This window comes from Rutidosis leptorrhynchoides, chromosome 7 (assembly GCF_046630445.1).
Source record: "Rutidosis leptorrhynchoides isolate AG116_Rl617_1_P2 chromosome 7, CSIRO_AGI_Rlap_v1, whole genome shotgun sequence".
NCBI classification, from domain to species: Eukaryota; Viridiplantae; Streptophyta; class Magnoliopsida; order Asterales; family Asteraceae; genus Rutidosis; species Rutidosis leptorrhynchoides.
In genome coordinates this window covers 308963112-308988877 of record NC_092339.1, presented here as the reverse complement: position 1 = coordinate 308988877, position 25766 = coordinate 308963112, and the positions used below count along the sequence as shown (strand labels likewise).

Genomic DNA, 25766 nt, shown 5'->3' with positions numbered 1-25766 from the left:
AAAACATATTTGTACAAATGTTTCTATAATTCACTCTGTATCTAAACCCTAGATATACTTCAACCTTGACATATATTGTTGTCTGGATATCAAATACTGGGCTACAGAATATATTATCCCTAACACCCCCAATATCCTTATCTTCACCACATCCGATATGATTAACGGAGGCAAATTAAGAGGCAACGCAAGCAACGGCATTGAGTCATTTCTCTTTTTATAACGCAAGCAACATACGGATTTTGTCACCTCTAATGTTCCTCTCAAAACTAAAAAAACCCTAGATCTAAACACAAGCCGCCGCCGTTATTATAAACTTCCGGCCACCGGCTTTTACGCCGGTGGTCCGGTTTGCCTTCATCTCTCTTCGCCTTCTCCTTTTCTGTTTTTTTTCTTTTCTATTTTTTCTTTTAATTCGTCGTTTTGAGTTGCCGGAGCTCTGCCTCCGTTTGCGTGTGTCGAGTGAGCCCTAACCTTCCTTCTACGCATCTGTGGGACTTATTTTCTCCACCATCGGGTCCGTTCTCGGTTGCATCTGATTTTCGAGGTATGTTGGCTATTGCGTTTTTATTTCCTTCGTTTGTGCCTGTTTCCATCTTGGTCGGAGATATCTTTGGCTTGTTGGTTGAGGTAAGTTCGTGATTTTAGTTTTGTGGTTGTGGGTTTCGTGGTTTCGGGTTGTGTTGGTTCGTGGGTTTTGGTCAGTGGTTGTCGGTTCTTCGGTGCAGCAGGTTTTCTGTGTCCATTCGTGGTTGTTGTCGTGGTGCAGGTTTTCGTGGTTAATAGCGTTTCGAGGTCCTTGATTATTGGTTCGAAGGGTGTGTGGACTGTGGATGGTCCGTTTGCAGACTTAGTAGGTTCGTGGATGTTAGATTTGTACGGGTTCAGGTGCTCTTCAATATGCGGTTTGGGTCTTTCGGGTTCGAGGTTTTGAAGTGCTAACAGGTGGGGTTCCATTTGTGGTTTTTTATCGATCTGTTGGATCTGGTGGCTCCTAGTGTTCATCATGTGGCGGTGTGGTTAGTAGTTCATCATGTGGTGGTGGATCTATCATGGTTTGTTTCTTGTGAAACCATATTGACATATTGCATTGTCACCTCTCGATGTGTTTTTGGTTTTGGATTACTAGCTTGAATTTTCGGGGTTTCGAGATTGTTGTTTGTGTGCTTCGAGTTCATGATTGTTGTTGGAGTGCTCCGATTCCATACTCTCTATCGAGTGATTGCCCTTATGTGATTACGTAATGTGTTGGTTTGAATATCTAGAGATTATCCTTGATGGCCGAATCTTCCATATGGTGTTAATTTTCGTGTTTAGGCCAATTTGAGTTAAATTTCGGGTTTAGGCCAATTCGAGTTAAATTTCATGTTTAGACCATACCGAGTTAAAAATCGTGTTTAGGTCACTTTGAGTGAGAGCTTTAGGAATGTTGTTTTCGTGTTTAATTTCGAGTTAAAGTCTTTTGTGCCTCCTAGCATCTTGCTAGTGTTTCATTAATATAATAAAATTTATTGCCTTTCAAAAAAATAATAATATGGTTTGGGACGGATATAATTAGTAACGCTAAATTTTTCACCACAAAAAACCAATCGGGCCCACCAATTTGCATCCCCCAACCAACATTTCCTTGCCAAATCTCTTCCCATATATTGTAAAGTGAAGTCAAAACTAAGTACCCCGATATCACAATCGTAACCGGAAAATACCTCTGCTTGTCCCCGAAACCCGAAACAAAATCTGAATCTTGGTTAAGTAAGACCATATCTAACGTTCCGTCAGTTTGCCAAGGTCAGATTAGGTGGCAAAACTAACGGAAACTGACGGCCGTTAACGGGGCGTCAGTTTCCGTTAGTTGAAAGCGTTAGTTAGGACTTTGACGGAAAAAAAACGTTAGATTTGTTGTTCGAATATTACTGGTCCACGTGGCGTCTGTGTCCCCCCAACGGCTATAGAGCCGTTTACCCATTTTTTTTTTAAATACATAATTTTATATAAAAATATAACCCATTCCATTCCATTTTTACACACAACATTTCAATTTTTACTCTCAAATTTGTCACAATCAAACCCATTTCCACAATTCTCAAATCAAAAAAATGGCCAACCATTGCTACATCAACCTCGACGTTCATCACGATGGTGAACTTTCCGACAACCGAAACTATTGGTACGACGGGCAAACTCAATCGTTCAACGATCTAGACGTCGCCGGCTGGGATGTAGAACGCGTGATAAGTTTTATACACGATAGGGTTGATTTCGAAGCCGCCGACGTTTGGTATTGTGACGAGGTCACGAATTTGTTCAAGGCGTTTTGTTCCGATGCCGTGTGGGAACGGATGGTCGGAATAGCAAAACTGAAGAACAAACGTATCACGTTGTACTGCCGTAACGTGTGGAGCCTTCCGGCGGGGAACGGTCGAGATGATGATACGTCTTTGCATGATTCGGGATCTCCCACTTGCTATGGACGTTAATTTGTTTTTATATTATTTAGGAATTAATAAGTAATTTTAGGAGTAATTTTAGGATTTAATAAGTAATTTTAGGACTTTAAGTTTTTTAACTTTTAATTTTAGATTTTAATTGTAATCGTTTTAGGACTTTTTTTTTATAAATTTGTAATCGTGATTAGGACTTTTTTTTAATAAATTTGTAATCGTGTTTAGGATTTTTAATTATTAGTTTTTTTATAGTTTTTTTTTTATAAAAAATGTGTTACAAATAAAATAAAATTTAAAAAATAATAAACTGGTGGACCATACTGAAAACTGACACAAAAAACTGACCCTGACTGTTAGAAAAGGTCAAAAACTGACCCTACTGACTCACAGCCACTTTGTGCTTTTTGGACAAATAGCGCAAAAACTGCCTCTGACGTAAGCGTGACCATGGTCTAACAAAAGTATGGGAGCCAAAAAGAATATTGCACGATTCGACCCATCTGTAAGATTACGTTTAATATAAGACATATGGCGAAACACATAACTGTAGCTACATTCCCGACAGCTGGCATCCATGCACCGTCAGCAGCCATTCGTTTAATTGTGAAGGCGGGAACGGTTGACACCCGACGTTGTTGCATGAATCTCGTTTTAGGCGGGAAACTAGTTTAAGAGTTGCTGGTTTGACCAGATTGACTATGTCTAAGTCCAAGTCCACCCCGTTCGTTGACTTTTTCCCGCATGAGAGATGCCAACTCAAACTTAATCTCTAATGCTATAAGCATAAAAATTGCAGCGTATAAACCTAAAAGTGATGTTCATGCACCCTCAACCGCCAATAACATGGTCAACTTACTATCTTCTTCGCCCAAATTGCTGATTCCACTTTGGGTTAAGAGCTGATTCCACTTTGGGTTAAGATGGTCTTGACCCCGACCTGACCCTCCAACAAATATGTGACCGGGAATAGAGCCACGAGCAATGCAAACACCCATGGAAAAACCTTTGTGCTCGATGCAGATGGGATATGTGTAAAGACTACAAATACACATGTGCAGACCATGGTTATAATTATAAGGATGTGTAAAACTGTGGCTTGTAAAAAGTATTCGGCGGATATATTAACGCCGAGTGTGAATCCCATTGCAATGGAGAAAATCGTCTCTAATTCTACTATATATTTGATTGGGATAATGGAGGTCACTGCGGAAAGCGAGAGGAGAATCGCTGACATCAGCAACCAAGATGGCCATGTAGGCTTTGATGTCATGGAACCGTAAATGGTGATGTCATCAGAAGATTGACGAGCGGATTTAATTAACGATTTTTTTTTTTGAAATAGTAATATTTTTTAATATGTTTACAAAACTAGAAATTTGAAAAAAAATCTTTACAAAACTAGTAAAACCGGAGTTTTAAACTCCGGTTTGGGCCAAACCGGTATTCCAAAGTCTGGTTTCTATTTACTTTGTCCACATGGCAGAGTGACATGGCAAACCGGACTTTGAAACACCGGTTTGCCACTTGGCATTTTTTTTTAAGATTCTAGGATGAGCTCGTTTATTTGTTTAGAAATTTTTTTTAATTGTTTTAAAAGTTAACTATATATATATATATATATATATATATATATATATATATATAATGCGTAGATGACATGATGACTTCTCAACTTATATTTACTCATGCACATAGACCAAATCACACAGCTGAGAGTCCATTCCATTTCCCAACATTACATTCATGTCTATTTAATTTCCTAACTTGATTACGCAAGATTTCAAACAAAAATCATACTTATTACGGAGTAATAACTATCTGAACTTTCACTTCTCAAACTACATTAAAAGAAGTTTCAAATTAGCTTATTAATAATTGATATTCATCCCTTAAATCTAGCAAAAACAATTAAAACTTTTTTAAAAAAAATAAATGAGCTCATCCTAGAATCCCTAAAAAAAAAAAAAAAAAAAAAAAAAAAAACTGGCAAACCGGTGTTTCAAAGTCCGGTTTGCCATGTCACTCTGCCATGTGGACAAAGTAGATAGAAACCGGACTTTGGAACACCGATTTGGCCAAACCGGAGTTTGAAACTCCGGTTTTACTAGTTTTGTAAAGTTTTTTTCAAAATTTCTAGTTTTGTAAACATATTAAAAAATATTACTATTTCAAAAAAAAATTCTTTAATTAACTCGGAATGGTATTACCATTGCAGAGCTTCGAAGATTGTTTCACGACAAAACCAGACTGACAAAGCAAAAACACCAACATGTGTGTAGCCTTGTCATGGATTCATCTTTGAGTCTGTTCTTGATCGATCCCTACATATATAATATAATAAATACAACAACACAACAACAACAATACTCAATCCCACGAGTGTAGGGTATGGGGGAGGTGGAGTGTAGACAATCATTCCTCGAACCCTAGATTAGAGGGAACTCATTACTCCACCCACGGGTATAGAACCCGCGACTAGATAAGATCGTCCCACTCTCTACTCGAGAGCCAAGAGATTGCTTCCTAAAAGACCTCCGGCCAAGAAAAACTCATTAAAACGCTATAGTGCGGGCATACGTACCTGTAAGAGTTATGTGCGCGTGGGAAGATGCAACCATACAAAGTAGCCAAAAAGAAAACACATATAACAGTAATGCACAGCAGTATGACAGATAGCATGAATAATATAATGCGCAGTAATATGTAAATTCCAGTAAACATGCAAACAATCAAAAAACCCACACACACACACCCACACACACACCTACACACACACACCCACATATGTATATGTATGTATGTATGTATATATATATATATATATATATATATATATATATATATATATATATATATATATATATATATATATATATATATATATATGCTTCCACACACACATAAGCATGTATAAAAACATATACCTAAACATGCATACATAGAGATACAATCATAGGAATATATACCTAGGTACCGATACAGACAAACATATACGCATAGATACATACATACAGAATACAGATACAAACATATACACGGGACCCTATATATATCCTAAATAAAAACACATAGATACCGAGATGCAATACACATCTATATAGGCAAAACAGATACCATGTAGAGGGATATATATATATATATATATATATATATATATATATATATATATATATATATATATATATATATATATATATATATATATAAATATATACCACCCTTAAAAAAAAAAAAAAAAAAAAAACTCTAGCGCCTATAATCAAGTTCAAAATGCCTAGAAAAAGAGTCTTATTCAATTACACTAATTCTACTCCTCCACAGGCTCCTATCAGAAGTCATGTCCTCCGTCAGTAGAAGCTCTTTCATATCAAGCTTCCATCTATCCTCCAACCTACGTCTGGGTCTACCCCTTCTCCTTACGCCCCCAACAAAGAGGGCCTCGACTCTCCTAACAGGGGCTAAAAGTGGGCGCCTCCTAACATGACCAAACCATCTAAGTCGTCCTTCCCTCAGCTTGTTGGTTATGTTCCCAACTTCCAAGTTCTCCCTAAAAACTCCATTCGGTATCATATCTAGCATGGTCTTGCCACACGTCCACCTAAATATTGTAAAATTGCAGTCTGAACTATGGAAATTATAATACACAAAATTACACGGCTGGTCCCTGTGGTTTGTATGAAATTGCACCCCGAGTCCCTAAACTTTTTTCATTTGAACTCCTCGCCCTCGTGGTTTACTTTTTTTGTAGGGATCGAACATTCGATTGATGATCGTTAATTTTTCCCGTTAAGTTCAGTCATGTGCCAGACACAGGTCTCGTGATAAAAAAAAACATAAAAGACGAAAATACCATCATGTCTCTGGCACATAACTGAACATAACGATCGTCAGCCAGAGGGACGGGCCGTGGAAAAGATAAAACCAGGAGGACTCGGAGTGCAAATAAGAAGTTTAGGGACTCGGAGTGCAAATTATATCAATAGTCATTGAGATTTACATGAAATTACAACAACCGTCCTTATCTTTTGAAAAATACAGTTGCCGTCCATGTGGTTTTGATGAAATTACATCAATCGTCCTTAACTTTCAAAAATTACACTGATCGTCCCTGACTTATATAAAAGTATATGTCGATGATCCCTGATTTATTCAAAATGTGCATTATAAGAGGGCCATCGACGTACACTTTTAGGTACGTCAAGGACGATAAGTGTAATTTTCAAAAGATAAGGACGATTGGTGTCATTTAATGAAAACCAGAGGGACTAAAGCTGTAATTCTCAAAAGATGAGGACCGTTGGTGTAATTTACTCTTTCTAATATAAGGTGATGAACATACTTGTATAGGAGCACTGGAGGAGACACAACTAATAATAAAATGGCTGAAGCCCATAAAGAAGCCTTTGAGGTCATAAACAACACGGAAAGCTGTGATGAATACAAGGAAGTTAAAACCCAAACTGCTTTTGAGTTTTGACCTGATTCGCTGGTCAACAGAAAGTCTTCTCACGAGACCCAATCCAATAAAAGTTGTTAAAACAACCATGTAACTTGGATACATGACCTCATCATCAAAACTATAGTAATATATCCCAGAGTATGTATAAAAACGATTCTCAATGTAGCACAGAAGTAAAGCGTGAAAAATTAAACCAAGTTCTGTTAAGTAATGAAGTTTTTGTGGAAGAAGGGCTAATCCGGGAATAGACATTGCTAATATGACATCAGCAACTATGAACTTGCAGAACGATTTTAATGACATGCCAGCTAACCAGATATTAAGGTTCCAGAAATTATGCACTACGAACCATGTCACCATTAAGCTCCCGAGAAGAACAAATGTAAAATATGATGAGAGACTTTTTTTTTTGTGAAGAAACGGGATAAATAGAATCCAACTACTGCAGGAAGCGGTGTGAACTGTAATAACAAGATAACACAAAATCAATATTGTTGCTGAATTATGTAATACACAAATTCTTGATATCATAAATTCTTTAGCAATAGGAATACATCTGACATTTTCATATAAACATTGTAGTCCAGCACCAAACTAATAAAGATAAATCAACTTATGGGCTACACCCAATGACATACTTGGAGAAAAAGTGAACTTAAAGTCAGACAAAAGGTGATACAGTATATAGAATTTAAAACTACATATTATACGAATGCAAAGAGAGTGTATATCATATACTACACATAAACATAAATATATTACACTACATATAATTAAACGGATAAGAACATAGGATATGAGAAATAAATGTGTCGCAGCGCTTGGTGGGTGTTTGAACTAGATAATTTAGTAAAGCTTTTGGCTTTTCCTTAACGCACTCCCCACATGGTTCTTTACCAACACAGTTTTTAGCTTTTAAAAACCAATCAAGGGTTAGATCCTGTTCATAGTCTGGTTTCCCTTGGGTCGGTTATGCACATATTTTTTAGTGAAGTAGGGTGGAATATTTTCAGCAATCAGGCATACTCAACACAAATGGTTGAGTTTCCAACGGATCTAGAAGAACAACCCTATCAACTAAAGTATCAACTTCAAATAAATAAATAAAAAATCACCTTCAGATTTTGGTGTTTAATCGAAATGGAGGTTCAAATCTTTAGCAACAGAGGCCCACTTTTAACTTTTAAGCCTAGAATCAACAACTAAGTCTCAATTAGAGATGGGATTAATTAATCTGCGCTTGGTGACACCCTCCCATAACATTATTTATGCTCCTAAGCGTGATACCTTAGTGACTCATGCATAATTTAATTCTTCTTAAATCATATATATAGTCATTCAGGAAGAAATATTCCCCACTCTAGCAACAGAGTCCCAGTTGGTTCATGATCAGTCTTTAAGAAATCCCCAATATGTTGACTAATGTCTTAACGGATAATAGCGGTACAACAGTGGCACGAACCAAACTCGCTGAATTTTTCTTGCTTAAGTAACCTGGTTTTTGTTAGACTTACAGTAGTATAAAACATTCACGTTTTAAAACTAAAAAAGGGAAACTGGTTGAGCAATTACAGAATTTGACCCCATGGGAACGAACGACAAAGAACCAGGACAAATTGTCAAGATATTGAATCAGCCCTTCAGTCAACCAAAACTAATCTCACTTAGTCTATTAAAACCACTTCATCCTCACTAAATATGGTAGACACTTAATTACTTAAATAGCCTTGTAAGAAACTTGAGAGGAATTGAATCGATTTGCATCCCCTGGTTTACGATCGATGCCGCATTTTCATTCAGAGCAAAAAAAAAAAAAAAAAAATCTTTATGCCAGATTGCCAACACAAAAAATAAAATAAAAAATAGAACCTTGAGATTCAAAAATATAGTACCAGTACAGGAAATCCCACCACAATTGCTCCAGTAGCGCTCACAAAGATAGCCAGACCGGTAAAAGCCAACGAACTAGCAGCATCAGCAATCATACCCATTTCATAAGCACCGGCACCAGCGGCCCCACCAAGCATTGTGACAGTTACCGGAAGATAATTCAATGGCCATGGAACCTGTACGTACCGTGCAAATGAATGGAAATCAACTCTAACGTCCAAGCATATAACCACAATAAACAAAGCAACAGCACCATTAACTACTCTAATACTCCGCAATTGGTGTTCATTCTTGGTGACCCACCAAAAAGCCCGTCTTGTTGATGCATACAGTTGAAACAAAAACGGAATTAAAAAAGAAGACACAAGTCACAAATTGAAGATACGGACGAAAATGCAATCGAATAGTGAGATGCAATGTGAAACATCAAAGGAAAGAACATTAAATTCAAAGTACGTAAGCAACTCTCTAACTGACCAAGGATTAAATTATCATCAGGAACCTCTCCACCATGATAACTAACTTCCTGCTTCAACTTAAACGATGAAACTCTAGGAATCGAATACAACCAGTAGAAGATACAGTTAAACATCATATGATACAGTTAAACATCATATGATAATATGATGCATTAGCCATACCAACAGCAGATACAGTAGCCCAGCTAAATGTTGTGATTTAGCGCACTTTCAATACCCAAGAAATTAATAGAACAATTAAGCAATAAATAAAGACACAAGGATTTACGTGGTTTGGCGTGAGGCCTAGTCCACGGGCGGAAGCAGAGATGAATTTTACTAGCAAATATGGCAAACCCGAGGTTACAATGTATCACTTAAATCTAGGCTCCGAAAATACTAATGAAGTATTTGGACCACTCACTAGATTATTACACTTCCCTCACTCTATAATGTTTCTCACAAGAACAAGAGTAATCAACTCTTTCTCTTAATACTTTTACAAGAGTTCTTTAAACTCTTTCAAGTATTGGGATATTTTGGATGATCTCTAAATGCAATACATGACATCCTTTTATAGTTGAAGTAATGGCATGCATGGAAATAAGAATTGTCAATAACCTACTCTCATTCATTTTTCACATACGTTGAATGAAATTTGAGCCACAATAAACATGTGGTCAACAATCATACTAGGTGGCCTCCAAAGCAATAGTGAAGTAGACTTTTAATTCATCCATGGAACATGTGTTTTATTCCACCGTCCAACAAATCTCCACCTTGGCGAACATTTCATTCTTTTGCTATCAGTTCTCAATCTCCGCTACCTGTCAGCCCTCCCGAGCTCATCACTTTCTTCGAACGCCAACCAAGTCCAAACAATGTTTGAACTTGTTTGTAGTAACGGGCTTAGTCAACATATCTGCCGGATTATCTGTTGTACTGATCTTTCTCACAATTATAACCCCTTTAGATATTACTTCACGAATAAAGTGATACCGTACATCAATGTGTTTGGTTCTCTCATGATACACTTGATTTTTAGTCAAATGTATGGCACTCTGGCTATCACAATGCACCACAGTTTCATTCTGTTGCAAACCCAAATCACCAACCAAACCCCTCAGTCACTTTGCTTCTTTCACACCCTCAGTCATAGCCATGTATTCCGCTTCAGTTGTCGACAAAGCAACAGTCGATTGTAATGTTGCTTTCCAACTAATAGCACATCTTCCGAGAGTAAAAACATATCCCGTATGAGACCTTCTCCGATCCAAATCACCAGCATAGTCTGAATCAACGTATCCAGTAACATTAGTATTACCACCGCTATCAAATACTAAGCCAATATCTGTTGTCCCTCTGAAGTACCGTAGAATCCATTGCACCGCTTTCCAATGAGCTTTCCCCGGACAATCCATATATCTACTCATCACGCTTACCGCTTGTGCAATATCCGGTCTAGTACATACCATAGCATACATGATGCTACCCACAGCACTAGCATATGGAACATGTGACATATGCTCCACCTCCTCCTCAGTTTCCGGTGAAAACGCCGATGAAAGTTTGAAATGTGCAACAAGTGGAGTACTAACCGGTTTGGAGTTATCCATCCCAAAACGCTGAAGAACCTTCTCAATATATTTCTTTTGTGACAAATACAATTTTTCTTCACGTCTATCTCTGATAATCTCCATTCCTAATATCTTCTTAGCTGCACCTAAATCTTTCATCTCAAACTCACTTTTGAGTTGAGATTTTAACTGATCGATCTCAGACATGTTTTTCGAAGCAATCAACATATCATCCACATATAACAGTAAATAAACATATGAGCCATCAGGAAGCTTCTTGTGATATACGCAACTATCATAATCACTCCGCGAGTAACATTTACTAGTCATGAATACGTCAAACCGCTTATACCATTGTCGAGGTGATTGGTTCAAGCCATATAATGACTTTTTCAGCAAACAAGCATAATCTTCCTTTCCTTTGACCACAAATCCCTCTGGCTGGCGCATAAAGATCCGTTCCTCCAACTCACCATGTAAGAATGCCGTCTTGACATCTAGTTGCTGCAGCTCCATATCAAGTAAAGCGACCATGGCAAGTAACACGCGAATAGATGTATGCTTTACGACCGGTGAGAAAACTTCATTAAAGTCAACTCCCTCTCTCTGAGTAAATCCGTTTGCTACAAGGCTTGCTTTGAACCTTTCATCTTCTACACCCGGAATTCCGTCCTTCTTCTTGAAGATCCATTTGCATCCAACAATCTTCTGACCTTTTGGCGGTTTCACCAGCTCCCACGTATGATTCTTATAAAGAGACTCCATCTCTTCATTCATAGCTACAGACCACTTTGCAGATTGCGGGCCACTAATAGCTTCACGATATGTAGCAGGTTCTTGGACCTCTATATCTTCTGCCATACTCAGGGCATAAGCTACCAAATCTGCATGCCCGAACCGTTGTGGTGGTTTTATTGCTCATCGTTCTCTATCTCTTGCTAGATTATAATTCTGTAGATCATGTTGCTCATCTGACTGATCTTCTAGTGTCATTTGATCAACACCAGAGTCATGTACGTCTTCTACAACGGGCTCGACAGGAGTATCTTGTACTACTCCTTGTGGAACTTCTATTTCTTGCTCCACCTTCTCTTCAACTTCACGATCTTTTTCAGCAACTACTTGTTCCTCCTCTGTCTTTTTTAACATAGCAGACTCATCAAATGTCACATCCCTGCTGATAAGAAACCGGGATAATTTACCATCAGGGCACCACAATCTATAACCCTTCACCCCATCTGCATACCCTAGAAATATGCATCTTTTGGCCCCCGGCTCAAGTTTACCATCTTTCACATAAGCATAAGCAGGATAACCAAATATCTTCAAATCACTGTAACTTGCAGGGGAACCTGACCATTTCTCCAAAGGAGTTTGACAATCAATTGCCGTTGATGGAGACCGATTTACCAAATAACAAGTTGTGTTGACAGCTTCAGCCCAAAATATATTTGGTAATTTTGCATTTGAGAGCATACACCTCGCTCGCTCAAGGAGCATTCTATTCATCCGTTCTGCAATGCCATTCTGTTGTGGTGTAAACCGCACTGTATGGTGTCTCACAATGCCTTCGTTCTTGTAGAACTCATTGAATTCGCCTTTGCAGAATTCCAGTCCATTGTCAGTTCTCAAGCGCTTGATGAACTTTCCAGTCTGCTTCTCTATCATCATCTTCCATTGCTTGAAATTGATAAAGACTTTATCCTTACGTTTAAGGATATAAACCCACACTCTTTTCGAATAGTCATCAATAAAGGTTAACATGTATCTCGCACCACCTTTTGAAGGAACCGGAGATGGACCCCAAAGGTCTGAATGGATATAATCCAAAGTACCTTTCGTCCTATGAACGGCTGTGCTAACTTTATTCGGCTTTGTTTTCCGAATACACAGTGTTCGCAGAATTCCAATCTTCCGATATTCTGCCCGCACAACAAACCTCGTTTACTAAGCTCCATCATTCCTCTCTCGCTCATGTGCCCAAGGCGCATGTGCCATAACTTGGTGGTATCTACATCTTTAGCCGATGAAGAAACTCCAGACGCACCAGTAACCGTGCTACCTTTTAACAGGTAAAGGCCGTTACACCTTTCACCTTTCATCACGACAAGTGCACCTCTAGAGACTTTTAGTAATCCACCTCGGGCTCGATACTCGCAGCCGATGGAGTCCAGCGTACCCAAGGAAATAAGATTCTTCTTCAATTCTGGAACATGCCTGACATCTGTCAACGTCCTCACCGTGCCATCATACTGTAACGACCCGGATTTTTCCGATCGTTTTACACTTATAAGATTAATATTTACATAAATTAAAACTTACCAACATGATAAGCAATCTAAATTGTTGAGATTTATGATTTTGAAAAGAGTTTTACATAACGTTTAACCGTCTAGTTTGACCGATGATATCACGAACTATACAATATATGTTAATTATACGTTTGTGTATATATATGTATATATACATATTTAACATGATTTAAGGATGTTTAAATATCTCATTTTGTATTAATAACAATAAGTTATAAGTATATTTTGAAACTACTAACTTAAGCTTTCAAAACGATAACTATACGTAACGTTATTTGACATAAATACTTACGACCTATAATGTTTATACATATATCGTATATATAATGTATTTAATCACTTTTAAAGACTTAAATACATAAAACAATATAAGTATATTCACAAAAGATAGCTATATTTGAATCCTCATTCCATTTTTCACAAGATTTCTATACGTATATCTAGAGTATATGTATTCGTATCATACCTAGCTTCTATACGTATTTACTATTGGTATATACACATCAAATCACCACCAACCAGCCCTTGTTCATGCCTTATGTATAAGGTAACTACTTTTGTTATTTAGTATGACAATTTCACATGATTAAAAGATCTTTTCACAAAATTACAAATTTATACACCTTTTACACCACCATAAATACATGCATCCATTTTCAATTTTTGGAACATCATTTCTCTAGCTAAACACACACACTTACTAGCCTCATGTCTATCTAAGAACTCCAGAAAAAATCCTCTCAAGAATCACCTTAAACACCACCATAAAAAGATCAACAAAAACACTACAAAAATACAACTTTCAATTCAAGTTTATGTCTTAAGTTGCTTCCAATCTTTCATCCAATTTCATCACTCTTTTGGTTCTAGGTTTTTACTCCTCTTTTACAGCAATCTTGTCCAAGTAACTTGAGGTAGTAACTTTGTTCATAACCTTATTCGATTCATATATATATAGCTATCTTATTGTATGGTATACAATTTTAACAACAAAAACATAGTTTGAATGATTTCAAACTTGTTTGCAAACTAAATAGATCCTTCTAACTTAACTTTTAAAATACTTCAAAACCTGTAATATAACTTAAATATATGCTAATTTAACAAGGTATAACTTGGTTTTTCAAAGAATACCTTAAAAAACTGTTTTTATGACGTCGGAGTGCAACCGAGGGCTGTTTTGGGTTGGATAATTAAAAACCATCTTGAACTTTGAATTGGAGGTTTATATTCTGGAAAAATGATATTTCTTATGAATATGTTAACACATAAAAATTTCATGATTTAATTCATAGTATAAGTATTTTTAGAAAAATGGTCATTAAATGATGTTTTTGTAACAAAAATGATTAACTTCACAAGTTTCACCAAAATTTGACCTATGACCTATGATTTCGAATACAAACTAAGGTATTTACAGTTCATATTCTTAAATAGGGACTCGATCCAAGGAAGTGGAAAGTTGAATCAACGAAAACGGAGTTGTAACGAAGAAATTATTACCAAAACAAAATCGGATATCCAAGACTAGTTTAGCCACGAAAATAATTGGAGAAAATTAAATAAATCACATCTTCCTAAAGTAACATGATATTTTATACATATGTACTCATAATTTAATTTTATATGGTTCAGGATCACCCGTAAACAATGCGAGAAGATTAATCATAAGATCCCATGATTGTACGCAACACGTCATTTGACAACATCGGTACTTTATGTACGCAACACGTCATTTGACAACACCGGTACCATGGGTCAAGATTAATCTCGACCAATACATATACGATGGGGGTTTTATTTATTTCATTGGGGGTTTATTAAACAACTAAATATGAACCATTAAAATTGAATTACTAACATCGGACTGCTAACTACGGACTAAGGAATTATTAAAAGTATTATAAGTATTATAAGTATATATATGTGACGATTGTTTAAAAAGAAAAGGTATTGATATATTATATATGGATAGGTTCGTGATATCAATCGGAGACCAAGTCGAAATTACATATCTTCAAGACAAAAGTGAGTATATAGTCCCACTTTTAAACTCTAAATATTTCGGGATGAGAATACATGTATTTTATGTTTTACGCTATGGACACAAGTAACTGAAAAATATATTCTACGTTGAGTTGTACCACTGGCATACTTCCCTGTAGCTTGGTAACTAATATTTACAGCGGTATTGTAAACGCGAATCCTGTTGATAGATCTATCGGGCCTGACAACCCCAACCGGACTGGACGACCAGTATTCAACGGTTGCACAGTACTTCGTTTCGTGACTACACCTTGGTACGGTGTAGTAAGATTTCATAATAAAGGGAATATGCGACGTGATTAAATGTTAAGTATGGTTACCAAGTGCTCAACCACTTAGAATATTTTTATTAAAATGTTTATATATGAAATCTTGTGTTCCATTGTTATAACGCTGCTAGCATCAAACCTATATATCTCACCAACTTTATGTTGACGTTTTAAAGCATGTTATTCTCAGGTATGAATTAAGTCTTCCGCTGTGCATTAGCTCATGTTAAGGATACTACTTGGGACCTTTTAAGCCATGATACAAAGACGTTGCATTCGAGTCATTGGAGTTCAATAGAGAATATAAATAAGTAAATGACAGATTAGGTCATTTGGATATTATGAAATGTTAGACGAAAATGTCAAATATTGATGTAATGATAGTTTGCCTTTTAAGAATAAATGCAACGTTTGTAAAATGTATCATATAGAGGTCAAGTACCTCGCAATGTTATCATATGTTATTGTATTCGTCCCTATGGTTTGGGTCGGGTCGTCTCATGTGGTATCAGAGCGTTGGTCTTAGCGAACCAGGCCTTGCATTAGTGTGTCTAACTGGTAGTTGTTAGGATGCATTAGTGAGTCTGGACTTTGACCGTGTCTACATGTCAAAAGTTTTGCTTATCATATCTAGTCGAAAATCATCTGCTTATCATCCTTAAGAATTGCCTGCTTAGTATTCTTAAGTCTAGACACGTCTTACTGCATTTGGTGCATCGATAGTGTATAGACAAAATTCGTATCCTAGCGTATCTGTTGCTATAGACATTGCCTGACGAATTTCAAAGATTCTCCGTAATTCACGGGATTTTGAGTATTATAAATACATATGTAAATTATGTATTGAAGAATACCAAACCCAACTCCTATAATCTATTCCAAACCAAAAATTCATTTCCCCGACTGTACAAGATGAACTCCGCGTCCAGTTCGAATTCCTCCGACTCCGACAGCTACGCTGATATGGATTTCCATTCGGGCTCCGAAGGCAGCGTCACTGGAATGGATCAACCAATTTCTCATCATCTATTCTGGATGAATTGGGGATGGGTTCGTAGTATACTAAATTATTGGAGACAAGAAGAAGGTGATCCCTTTCACCCACCGAATTGCCCCATTAGCGACGAACCTGAAGCACTTACTGGCGAACCTGTTCGAGAAACCATTTTCTCTCTCATTTCTCGAGTATCTCGTCACGATTATATCCTATCCCATATTTCGGATCTTGTTCATTCGCTCACTCCAACCGCCAATCATCCTGGTGTACTGGCAGAAATTAACGAACTTCGCGCTCGTGTGACGGCTTTGGAGAACACGGTGCGAAGGTTACAAACACCAGCAGCAGCACCAGCAGCATAACCAGTACCGTTAACAACATCAACCTCGCAATCTTCAGTACCAGTAGCATCATCGATGTCAACGACATCATCAGCATCAACACCAACCGTATCATTACCACCACCAACAATCACATCCGCACCACGTACCTCAACATCATCATCTGAACTTCGAATATGATCTTTGTTCTACATATCATTCTACACCGATTACCTCTTCTTTACGTATCGTTCTTCGTTCGACATGACGATTATGTAATCTCTAATGTTTTGGAGATTATGTAATCTAGTAATAACGATAAATCAAATGAGTTGAATATTTTATTGACTCATTAAATTCATAGTTACCTCCGAAGAAAATATATATGCAAATATATTTTCATAAAGATTGTAATTAAAAATTTCATTCGTACAAACTGTTAATGATGAAAATATTTTAACGGGTGGGTAGTACCCAAGGAATATTTAGAATTCACATTAACAAGTTACACTGTACATTCTTCGAATCTGATTCAACGATCATTTATTATCCTACTTACAATTACCGATATACGTATCCGTTCACCCCAGATTAACCATTTCCATTTAAATTTCATATTTGGATTTTTACCTATCCGAATCCAACAAGTGGCATAATGAAGAAACATTGGCAAAATAAAAATTGTTAGAAACAGATGAATTAATTAATTGAAATTGTGATAGGATTACACGCTAACTGTTCCCAGCTAACTGATTAATATTTAATTTATCGCAATTTACATTCTTGCAATTTTAATTTCTGTACTTTACATACCGTCGGGACACATGTACAACAACACGTCGGATTAATTCTGAGACAACACGTTGTATAATGGGTCATGATATATATTTATTTATTTTACGCATTTTAAATAACGGGACACGTATACAAGGTTTCGACTTATCATATTGATCCATCTATATATATATTTCGGAACAACCATAGACACTCTATATGTGAAGGTGGGAGTTGGCTATACAGGGTCGGAGTTGATTCCAAAATATATATATACTTTGAGTTGTGATCGACACCGAGACCAGTACACGGGTCACGATACGTATTAAGTAATTCGAATATTATATATTTAGTTCATATATGAATTTATTGAACCATTGGACAATCGGACTATTGGACTGCTAACTTTGGACAATTAAAAATGAGTTAAAATGATGATTATTACATATGAAACTAAACAATCCTTCAAGTTTGCCACTTGATTCTATTTTAAACCTCATTTGTATCTTGACGATTACAATTCGCATTCACAACTTTTCATGATTCTTGAAAACATCTCGATCGAGAAGTTCAACCAGCCGCACCTCGTCTACGGAATAAAGATTTATGCATACAGTTATGCACCTAAAAATTTTTGAACTCGAAGTTATAGTTAAAACGTATCCGCATCGAATTCCTTATCATCCATTAGCAAAAACAATCACGCGATTCCTTTTCAATTAACTAATTTTGTCACAGCTCCACTTCGATATCTCAGTAAGACTACTCTTATTACAATCTCGATATATATATATACGTTGTTCTTTCGCCATCGTTACCGGAGAACCTTTTATATTCCATCATATTACCATCAGCGTTTAATCATCTAAAAATACAATTCTCCTTAAACCATCTTGGTTTGATAACCAATGACCCAGATCTGATAACTTTGAAAATACTGACGAAGCAGCATGTTGTAGAAGGTCTTAATGACCAAATGTTGATGATAAAAGAAGGAAGTGTTAGGAACGCTCGATAGAAAATTGGTACTGAAAACCGGATTGAACAAACCATGAAGGAGACTCTGAACAAGTTACAAGGACTAAACTTGTACATAAAGAATTATGACGATTCTGTAGCAAACACCTTGCTTCTGAATCTAAACCCTTACGGGTCAATCTTCATCATCATCCTTCGACATTAGAAATTCCAAGATATTATCATATCTTTCATTATAAATATCCTCAATATTTCTGAAGATATTTTCACCACTATCCTTATCTGAAATCATTTATCTCTCTGTAATATCTGCGTTACAATATAAAGGAAACTGTGTTAGTTTCTAAATCCTTCAAGTTTAAAATAGGAATGTTTTGAAGCAGTGTTGGGAACTGATGCATGAACTAGTATAATATAATGAAACTTGATCAACTTCATTATATTACAGTAAGTCATGTTAAGTTTCTAATGGAATATGATGATTCACAGTACCGTCATCATGTGCCATGTTACACGACTTTTACATTCTATCCAATTCCGAAACATATTAAGAACAAATCATCTTGATAGTTCTATTTTCCTGGATATTCTGGTAATTTGACAAATCAAAATCGTGCCATTACCATTCCTTTCTTAGAGCATTAGCTATGTTCATTCCGAATTTTATACCTACGAATTTCGAACTATTGATCGCTTGACTCAAGGACGGGAAGAAGAAACGAAGGGACAAAGTCCCAAAATAGAAATTGGGGTATAGATTACAGCAAATAGGAGAGAGTATTAACTATGGATGACAATGATTATGGAAAACAGAAGCAGGAGCATCGAAATATAAGGAAAGATATCAAACCCAATAACCACCCAGAAACTACAAACCGTGTGTATCAATACGTATGGCGACGTAAAGACACGGGAGAATTAGAAACATTATAATTCCAAGAAAATCATAAAAGTGAATAGATTCTTCTAGCGGTAGATGAAAGAGAAGAATGAAAGATATGAAAGTTAGAAGTATAACAAAAATCAGAACGGGATGAAGCATTTTAAAGGATACCTTAAGGTATGAATTAGAGGAGGAAGAGTAAGAGATGTGAGGTATGGAAGTAAGAAAGGGAAGGAGGTGGATTTATAGTGAAATATCCGACAAAGAAATCGAAACAGATTATCGCATTAAATCAAAGGAGATCCTGTTTTCTAAATCATCGAAGAACCAAATCTTATTACATAAGATTTTCTTTAAATCCCTTAAATTCTGGAAATCAATCCTAATCTCGACATCGGTTAAAACAATTCTATATTCACTCATTTTATTCTTTTGTGATAGCTTCACTCGTGCGCTTCACATGACCGAATCGTTTTATCCATATCTTCCAATAATGATAAAACTCTATTAATACCTCATATTCGTCATGAAAACATTCCTATTGTTATTTATGACAACCTCTACCAAATTTCGGGACGAAATTTCTTTAACGGGTGGGTACTGTAACGACCCGGATTTTTCCGATCGTTTTACACTTATAAGATTAATATTTACATAAATTAAAACTTACCAACATGATAAGCAATCTAAATTGTTGAGATTTATGATTTTGAAAAGAGTTTTACATAACGTTTAACCGTCTAGTTTGACCGATGATATCACGAACTATACAATATATGTTAATTATACGTTTGTGTATATATATGTATATATACATATTTAACATGATTTAAGGATGTTTAAATATCTCATTTTGTATTAATAACAATAAGTTATAAGTATATTTTGAAACTACTAACTTAAGCTTTCAAAACGATAACTATACGTAACGTTATTTGACATAAATACTTACGACCTATAATGTTTATACATATATCGTATATATAATGTATTTAATCACTTTTAAAGACTTAAATACATAAAACAATATAAGTATATTCACAAAAGATAGCTATATTTGAATCCTCATTCCATTTTTCACAAGATTTCTATACGTATATCTAGAGTATATGTATTCGTATCATACCTAGCTTCTATACGTATTTACTATTGGTATATACACATCAAATCACCACCAACCAGCCCTTGTTCATGCCTTATGTATAAGGTAACTACTTTTGTTATTTAGTATGACAATTTCACATGATTAAAAGATCTTTTCACAAAATTACAAATTTATACACCTTTTACACCACCATAAATACATGCATCCATTTTCAATTTTTGGAACATCATTTCTCTAGCTAAACACACACACTTACTAGCCTCATGTCTATCTAAGAACTCCAGAAAAAATCCTCTCAAGAATCACCTTAAACACCACCATAAAAAGATCAACAAAAACACTACAAAAATACAACTTTCAATTCAAGTTTATGTCTTAAGTTGCTTCCAATCTTTCATCCAATTTCATCACTCTTTTGGTTCTAGGTTTTTACTCCTCTTTTACAGCAATCTTGTCCAAGTAACTTGAGGTAGTAACTTTGTTCATAACCTTATTCGATTCATATATATATAGCTATCTTATTGTATGGTATACAATTTTAACAACAAAAACATAGTTTGAATGATTTCAAACTTGTTTGCAAACTAAATAGATCCTTCTAACTTAACTTTTAAAATACTTCAAAACCTGTAATATAACTTAAATATATGCTAATTTAACAAGGTATAACTTGGTTTTTCAAAGAATACCTTAAAAAAACTGTTTTTATGACGTCGGAGTGCAACCGAGGGCTGTTTTGGGTTGGATAATTAAAAACCATCTTGAACTTTGAATTGGAGGTTTATATTCTGGAAAAATGATATTTCTTATGAATATGTTAACACATAAAAATTTCATGATTTAATTCATAGTATAAGTATTTTTAGAAAAATGGTCATTAAATGATGTTTTTGTAACAAAAATGATTAACTTCACAAGTTTCACCAAAATTTGACCTATGACCTATGATTTCGAATACAAACTAAGGTATTTACAGTTCATATTCTTAAATAGGGACTCGATCCAAGGAAGTGGAAAGTTGAATCAACGAAAACGGAGTTGTAACGAAGAAATTATTACCAAAACAAAATCGGATATCCAAGACTAGTTTAGCCACGAAAATAATTGGAGAAAATTAAATAAATCACATCTTCCTAAAGTAACATGATATTTTATACATATGTACTCATAATTTAATTTTATATGGTTCAGGATCACCCGTAAACAATGCGAGAAGATTAATCATAAGATCCCATGATTGTACGCAACACGTCATTTGACAACACCGGTACTTTATGTACGCAACACGTCATTTGACAACACCGGTACCATGGGTCAAGATTAATCTCGACCAATACATATACGATGGGGGTTTTATTTATTTCATTGGGGGTTTATTAAACAACTAAATATGAACCATTAAAATTGAATTACTAACATCGGACTGCTAACTACGGACTAAGGAATTATTAAAAGTATTATAAGTATTATAAGTATATATATGTGACGATTGTTTAAAAAGAAAAGGTATTGATATATTATATATGGATAGGTTCGTGATATCAATCGGAGACCAAGTCGAAATTACATATCTTCAAGACAAAAGTGAGTATATAGTCCCACTTTTAAACTCTAAATATTTCGGGATGAGAATACATGTATTTTATGTTTTACGCTATGGACACAAGTAACTGAAAAATATATTCTACGTTGAGTTGTACCACTGGCATACTTCCCTGTAGCTTGGTAACTAATATTTACAGCGGTATTGTAAACGCGAATCCTGTTGATAGATCTATCGGGCCTGACAACCCCAACCGGACTGGACGACCAGTATTCAACGGTTGCACAGTACTTCGTTTCGTGACTACACCTTGGTACGGTGTAGTAAGATTTCATAATAAAGGGAATATGCGACGTGATTAAATGTTAAGTATGGTTACCAAGTGCTCAACCACTTAGAATATTTTTATTAAAATGTTTATATATGAAATCTTGTGTTCCATTGTTATAACGCTGCTAGCATCAAACCTATATATCTCACCAACTTTATGTTGACGTTTTAAAGCATGTTATTCTCAGGTATGAATTAAGTCTTCCGCTGTGCATTAGCTCATGTTAAGGATACTACTTGGGACCTTTTAAGCCATGATACAAAGACGTTGCATTCGAGTCATTGGAGTTCAATAGAGAATATAAATAAGTAAATGACAGATTAGGTCATTTGGATATTATGAAATGTTAGACGAAAATGTCAAATATTGATGTAATGATAGTTTGCCTTTTAAGAATAAATGCAACGTTTGTAAAATGTATCATATAGAGGTCAAGTACCTCGCAATGTTATCATATGTTATTGTATTCGTCCCTATGGATTGGGTCGGGTCGTCTCACATACATCTTGATTTGGATCGTTCCTATGCCAACAACCTTACAAGCTACATCGTTTCCCATAAGGAATTTACCACCATTTATTTGTTGATAGGTAGTAAACCAGTCCCTAATATGACACATATGATAAGAACAACCCGAGTCAAGAATCCACTCATTACTTGAGAGGCCATCCGTAACACTAAGAACATTTGCACCATCAGAATCATTTTCTGCAACCGCGGCAACTTTATCGGCTCCCGCTGCATTCCAAGTCTCTCTTTTTCCTTTTAAGTCTGGACAGTCTCTACGCATGTGACCTTCCTTGTGACAATTGTAACACTTGATCTTTCTAGATCTTGGTTTCGATCTAGAACGACCTTTGTTGTTACTACTTGATGCTCTATCGTTACGTCTTCCTCTTGCCACCAAACCTTCTGCACTTTCTTCCAGATAATCCACCGAAGATTTCTTCCTTAACTCGCTAGAGTTCAAGGTAGATTTGACATCCTCCATGAAAATAGTTTTTCTACTATGTAGTAGAGTTGTAGCCAAATGCTCGTACGATTTTGGCAAGGAACATAAGAAAATTAACGATTGATCTTCATCATCAATTTTCACACCAATATTATTCAAGTCCAAAATTATTTTATTGAACTCATCGATGTGATCATTTAGTGAACCTTCTTTCATCCGAAGAGTATACAACCGTTGTTTCATATACAATCGGTTCGTGAGACTCTTAGTCATATATAGAGTTTCTAGCTGTTTCCAAAGTCCAGCCGGTGTGGTTTCTACCGCAACATCTCTAAGCACACAATCGGCAAGATTTAGAATAATCATGCCGTGTGCCTTTTCCAGAAGTTCATCCTTTTCTTCATCTGTCAACTTTTCGGGTAGATGTTCTCTCCCTTTCAAAGCTAACAAATAACCTTGTTGGCTCAGTAGAGCCCGCATCTTCATTCGCCAAAGGCCAAAATTGTTCTGGCCATTAAATTTCTCTACGTCGGACCTTATTATTGTCATCTTGAATATTTAATCACAGCTACGCTCTGATACCAGTTTGTTGTGATTTAGCGCACTTTCAAGACCCAAGAAATTAATAGAACAATTAAGCAATAAATAAAGACACAAGGATTTACGTGGTTCGGCGTGAGGCCTAGTCCACGGGCGGAAGCAGAGATGGATTTTACTAGCAAATATGACAAACTCGAGGTTACAATGTATCACTCAAATCTAGGCTCCGAAAATACTAATGAAGTATTTGGACCACTCACTAGATTATTACACTTCCCTCACTCTATAATGTTTCTCACAAGAACAAGAGTAATCAACTCTTTCTCTTAATACTTTTACAAGAGTTCTTTAAAATCTTTCAAGTATTGGGATATTTTGGATGATCTCTAAATGCAATACATGACATCCTTTTATAGTTGAAGTAATGGCATGCACGGAAATAAGAATTGTCAGTAACCTACTCTCATTCATTTTTCACATACGTTGAATGAAATTTGAGCCACAATAAACATGTGGTCAACAATCATAGTAGGTGGCCTCCATAGCAATAGTGAAGTAGACTTTTAATTCATCCATGGAACATGTGTTTTATTCCACCGTCCAACACTAAAAAGTATAGAACCTATGAATGGAATGCAGGCGAAAACCAACCGTTCGAGTGCGAGTACAATAGTCGGATACTCAATTTGAATCCACTTAAACTGAAGAGACCCCCAAACACCGATTAGAAAATTAGACAGAGCACATACTAAACACACAATTAAACCGAGGATGATCGAATTAAAAGTACGAAAAATGGACCGAGCTAAAGAAGAACGCAATTTGTGCAGAAATTAGAGAAAACCAAACCACGAAAAACGAACAGGATTTGAAGTTTAACGAATCGAGAATGTATGCAATCATTAACCCTAAGGTTAAGGTTGCAACAACTGGAGTGCCACCAAGGTCTAGAAGAAATAAAGCTCACCGCACGAGCGTTATTGAAACCCTAGCGTTGTATTTTGCCACATCAGCATTCTACTAACAAACAACACCAACATCCAACACCACCACTACTCCATTCACTAACACAACACAAACTAGTCAGCAATAAAGTGCAAAAAATCCACAACACGAACCTACAACACGAATGACTACTACAAATAGTCCTAGGATGTTAGTGACGTGGTTGGGGGAATTATGATCGTTGGATTGTAATTTTGTAGGGACCTACATATACACCTTCGAGAACCATGACCATTGCATTTATCTCCTCACATTTTATACTACAACTATCACAATTATAAACGGTATCTATGATATAGATATAGCTATAGATATAGATTGTATATAGATAGATGGATAGTAAAATAGTAGGGTTTTTTGTTAGCAAAAATAGGTAAAACTCAAAAGTTGTTTTTTGTAGAAAATGATCAACAAACAATAAAAAAAAAAGGGGGAAAATGAAAAAGCTTGCACCTCGAAGGCAACTATCTAAATTAAACTATCTATAAACGAGCGTATATTTTATTTACAATAATACACATTGCAAGTTACCAAATATCTTCTTACAATAATACACTAAACCGATTTGAATTTAAACCATTCAATGTAAACTCTAACAAATTAACCATACAAATTGCATTAATCCAAACATTGAACCAATTTTAACTACAAACAAACAAATTAAACTTTAAACTCCATCAGCAACACAACAATTGAAACAACCAAACATGTATGATCATTGAACCAAAATGACACCAAACTACCGAAACTAAACCCGTAAGAACCATACAAAACAACCACCTTGGATCCACCAAACCAACATTAATCTCACCATCAGAAATCCTAGGCGGAAAAACATACCATCGCCCGAAATCATAAATAAACAAGTTGCCGGAGCAACCAT

The 25766-nt window shown here is 35.9% G+C and overlaps 1 pseudogene; it reads right to left on the bottom strand.

Annotated features, from left to right (window-relative positions):
* Window positions 1-48: 48 nt before the first annotated feature.
* On the bottom strand, window positions 49-25766 carry LOC139860140 (uncharacterized; annotated as a pseudogene).